The sequence below is a fragment of the Chrysochloris asiatica genome, unplaced genomic scaffold (assembly GCF_000296735.1).
Source record: "Chrysochloris asiatica unplaced genomic scaffold, ChrAsi1.0 scaffold00019, whole genome shotgun sequence".
In the NCBI taxonomy this organism is placed as follows: domain Eukaryota; kingdom Metazoa; phylum Chordata; class Mammalia; order Afrosoricida; family Chrysochloridae; genus Chrysochloris; species Chrysochloris asiatica.
This window is the reverse complement of record NW_006408537.1, coordinates 29,319,696-29,324,998: the sequence shown is the minus strand read 5'-3', so window position 1 is coordinate 29,324,998 and position 5,303 is coordinate 29,319,696. Positions and strand designations below refer to the sequence as shown.

The window sequence follows — 5,303 nt, the reverse complement described above, 5'->3', positions numbered from 1 at the left end:
TATATTTGGTGATGAATTTGATGCCTTTCCTCTTCAATTTGTCATTCTGGCAGAATAAACCATGTGATTGTCAGATGCAAAATGGCCAATGCCGGCTCATTAATGCCTGTTGTTGTTGTGTGCCGTGGAGTCGGTTCCGACTCATCGCGACCCTGCATAGGGTTTCCGATGCTGTAAATCTTTATGGGAGCAGAAAGCCTCATCTTTCTCCTGTAGAAAAGCTGGTAGTTTTGAACTACTGACTATGAGATTAGCAGCCGGATTCATAAGCACTACACTACCAGAGCTCCTTCATTAATGCCTAGGTTATCAATATTTATACGTTCAATTTCATTTTTGACAAATTCCAATTTCCTAGATTCGATTCCTACTTTGTACATTCTGATTGTTAATGGATATTTACAGCTGTTACACTTCATTTTGAGTTATGCTTCATCATCAAATGAAGGTCCTGAATACTTTACTGCATTCGTGTCACCATGGTGAACTCTACGTTGAGGAAGCAACTTTTCCCCAGCTATAATTCCAGTGCCTTCCAGAATGAGAGATGCTCATCTTCTGGCACTATATCTGACAATATTCTTGTGCTCTGCATCATGTTTCAATAGTCAATATCCTTTACTTCTTATAAAATGGCACATAACATAAACGATTACATTCATATATAAGGAGACTTCAACAAGTTGATGGAAAAATGGAATTAAAAGATATTAAAAGTTTTCCATGATCTTTATGTAGGCTCTCATATATATACAATTTCCTGCATTAAATAGTGCTTAGCAGCTAAGTTCTGGAAAATTTCAAAAATTGTAATGATTCCTAGAAAAAAACGTGTTTCAGTAAAAAGAAAGTTTGTATGTCTGATCAACACATTGGCATATCTTTCAATGATGTACAAAACAAAAAGGTGACCTGACAAAAAGGTCACAAAGTCATCCTTCATGATGTGATGTTTTACATAAAAGATAAATTTATCATGTATCAAGCTCTCTGCCTGATTTTTTTTTGGACACTTTTATTAAATTTACGTATCTCTCATGGTGCCATGTGAAATGGTCTATTTGGCTCATTCACCATGTTATGTATTTTTGTTACAGGAGAGTCTAGGAAACTAGACTGCAGATATGATCTTGAGTGGGAACCCATGTTCAAGTCTTAACTCCACCTCTTAGCTGGAAAGAGATTTTTATTTTGGGAAACTCAATTATGATACCTTGTTCTTATTTATTTATTTAAAAAACAAAGACAATAATGTTTTCTTCAAAGGGTTCTTGTGATTGCTCAAAGATAAAGTGTTTTCAAAATATGCTTTGTATAGGAGAAACAACAGTAGTGAGGTATGCACATCATGGGAAGGTCAATTGTTCAAGATTGACAGGGCAACATTTACCTAAGGACAAAATTCAGAAGGGTTGGGAAAGAAGGAGGAATGGAAACAAGAATCACAGGGAGGCAGTGGAATAGGGATGTTGCAATCACTGAAATAAATGAAGTATATGATTTGCTGAATGTAAAACTGATGATCTGCTCCATGAACCTTCACTCAATTCCCAATGAAAAAAAAAATTTTAAGTGCTTTGTAAATTGTAAAGTACTCAATAAATATTTGGTCTTATTATCCACTCAATTTCAGTACCTTTACTAGAGTTTGAATCTAGTGGTTTCCAAAGTTAGGTCTGAATATCAAAGTACTTATGTGAGTCAAACCACAGGAAAGTAAGAAGAATGTGAAATTTGGTTCTAGCAACTTTCAAATTTCTGAATTCAGCGGAAATGCTTGTATGTAAGTAACAGATTCTTTCAAAAATATATACTGCACAATTACTAAACCCTGGGCCACTGTTCTGGTGCTTTTTTCTGTTTACCATTGGCTTGATTCTGACTTAAATTGACCCCATGTGCACAGAATACAACTGCTCCATAAGGGTGTCAAGACTGTGACCTATCAGAAGCAAATAGTCAAGCTTTTCTTCCAAGGTACCTCTGCGTGAGTTCAAGCTGCCAACTTCTCAGCTAGTTGTCAAGCAGGTAACTGATTGCACCACTTAGAATAAACCAATAAATGAAATAAAAATTCCTACAATCACAAGGCTCAAAATTCTAGAGAGGTGAGAGCAACAACTTATAATGGATATGAATAAATAAGTTATATGTATTGTTGTAAGGTGAAGTGTGCTGTAAGAAAATATAAAAGCATAGCAGGATAAGGGAGACTAGGACTATGGGTTAGAGTGTGTCTTGAAATTTTGAATAAAGTTATCGTTGAAAGTCTTATAGAAAAGGTGAAATTTAGGCAAAGGACAGAGTATTATGGCCACATAGCTATCTGGGAAGATTATTTCAAAACAAAGCGTTGATATAAATGCTTTATATTAGTTTAAGATGCGAGAAATAAGTTAGGATATGGTGAAGGGTAGGGAAGTTCTCAGTGGCCTGTAACCTCTGTAAGCATTTGCTTTTACTATGAGACAGAGGGGAGCTATTAGAAGGTGATAGGAGCTGATGTTTAAAAAGAAATCATAACTTGACTGTAATAATTGAATATGTTGCTCAATGACTTTGAAATGCCATTGAAAACACTTTAAAATCCCAACTTTCATGACAGTAGTTTGATTAAATAAAATGGAATGAGTGATTCTTAGAATTTCTCAGACTAAAGAGTTTCATTTGTGTGTTTAGTCATCTGGAGTCCTGGTGTGGAGCTGTAGGATAAGCACTGGACTGCTAACTGTAAGGTTGGTGGTTCAAACCCACCAGTGACTCCTTGGAAATACTATGCAGGGTCTGTATGAGTCAGAAGAGGCTCAACAGCACTTCACAACATCTAGTTATACACTAGTGATGTCTTAGAAGAAACCGTTGTTTCTTTTAAAAACAATCATTCTAAACAGTTCAGGAATGGAAGCAGGTTTGGGGTTGGCCCAGAGGACCAGATGACACCGATGGTGTGGAGTCACCACTGCGTGTAGTGGGTTTATCGGCCTCTACTTCTGTCTTCACAACATAGGTTGTGAGACAGAGCTCTAGTCAGAAAATGTCAAGTAGATGCAGCCACATGTTTGGTTTTCTCTACCACTGGATAAAGGGAGTTTTTTTTTTTTCACTTATGTATTCTTCTGCAAGAGTGTGAACTTGTTTTCTGTAGCCAAAACAAACAAGTTTGAATATGATTATGTGTATCCTACCCGACCACAAAAGGAGGGAGATTATCTGAAGCAGAACAAATGGCTTTGGCAAGGCCACTGGTTTCTGCCTGTACAACAGTCATGCACACCTGATTAACTCCAAAGATGGTCCTATCAGTCATGGATTTCTCTCTCCATTTCCCACCCCCTCTTTTTTTTTTTTTTGTATGAATTTGAATGTGGGTAAACTATTCCAAATTGAAGGCCCAGATAATCGGAGATTACAGGGGCCTGCACTTACATGCAAAGCCCTGGGGTACAAAGAACCACCCAATTGATGGCAGACAGAATACAAACCCAGCAGAGAGTGAACAATAACTTATTTTAACATGCAACTTCCATTTACCATAAATGTGAGTGCATACATAGGCACCTATTTCCTTATAAAACAATATACATAAACACATAGCCCTATTTCGTAATTCTAATCAGAAGTGTAATTATTTGCTTTCATTGCAATTAGGGGCAGCTAACCATAGAAGAATTGATGCTTTTGAGTTATGGTAAGGGAAAAGAATATTGAAAGTGCCATGGGCTGCCAAAAGAACAAACAGATCTGTGTTGGAAGAAGTGCAGCCAGAGTGCTCCTTGGAGGCCAAGATGGACAAACTTCGTCTCTTATACTTGGGACATATTGTCAGGAAGGACCAGTCACTGGAGAAGGATATTATGTTTGGTAAGGTGGAGGAGGAAGACCCCCAGTGAGATGGATTGGCAATGTGGCAGCATCAATGGACTCAAGCGTGGCAACAATTGTGAAGTTGTCTCAGGACTGGGCAGTGTTTTATTCTGTTGTGTATAGGGTCCCTATGAGTCAGTACCCACTCGATGGCATCTAACAACAACAACAATCCAGATTAAGGAGTCCTGGTGTGGCGCTGTGGGTTAATGCACTGTAAGCAAAATTGTTTGAACCTCAAGGTCAATGGTTCAAGCTCACTAGCTGATCCACAAAAACCCCATATAGGGTTGCAACGGCACACTACCACCCCCACCCCCACGTCCACCCCCACCATGGTTCAGAACTGACTCGATGGCACTTAACAACAACAATCCAGATTAATAGGTTATTACTTTGTATACCCCCCACCCCCACCCCCACCATGGTTCAGAACTGACTCGATGGCACTTAACAACAACAATCCAGATTAATAGGTTATTACTTTGTATACCAGCTGCTCCTTGGAAACCCTATACAGGGTCGCTATGGGTTGGAACCAACTCGACAGCACTTAACAACAACAACAACAACACTTTGTCCCTTTAAGGAAAGTCAGACTTTAAAATCCTATTCCTGAGGAAGATATTATTGGATGTTCTGTCCACAAACAGATATTTGAAGTAGGAGTCTAGATTTAAAGGTGTCAGACTGTTCAAAAACCAATTGCAAGCTTGAGTTATGGAGGTCTTCACATAAAAGCACCACTTAAAGCTTTTGTGAGGTTTATTGGAAATTTTTTATACATAATATTATGAAGTGAGTAGCATATCATTGCAAATACCACTGTGCCGGTATTTTTTAAAAGTAAACTTTTGGTTGCCGTGTAGCATGCATAAATATCATACATAAATATTAAGTGGTGTGGTGCTGTGGGCTAATGCACTGGACTGCAAGGTTGATTTGAGTTGCAATGTTGGCAGTTCAAGATCACCAACTGCTCCTCAAAAACTCATTAAAGGGTCACTATGATATTTGTAAATTTATGGAGATTTGTTTTGTGGCCTAAAACATGTTCTATTCTGGAGAATGTTCCATGTGCACTGGAAAACAATGTGTATTGTACTGTTGTTGGGTTGAATACTCTGCACACATCTATGAGGTCCAGCTGGCTGATTGTGCTGTTTAGTTCCTCTGTATCTTTTTCAAGTTTCTTTCTTGTTGTTCTATCCATTTTTGAAAGTGGTATATTAAAATCACCCACTATTATTGTAGATTTATCTATTTCTTTCTTCAAATCTATCAGAGTTGGCTTTATACATTTTGGAGCACTTTCATTGGGAGCATAGATATTTATTATGGTTATGTCATCTTGTTCAATTGTCCCTTTAATCATGAGATAATGTCCATCTTTATCTATTATGCTGGTTTTTGCCTTAAAGTTTATTTTATGAGAGATT

General features: G+C 37.8%; 1 pseudogene; it reads right to left on the bottom strand.

Moving 5' to 3' along the window:
* LOC102840526 overlaps positions 1-3,307 on the bottom strand; it is a 16,386-nt pseudogene extending 13,079 nt beyond the window's left edge.
* Positions 3,308-5,303: the final 1,996 nt, after the last annotated feature.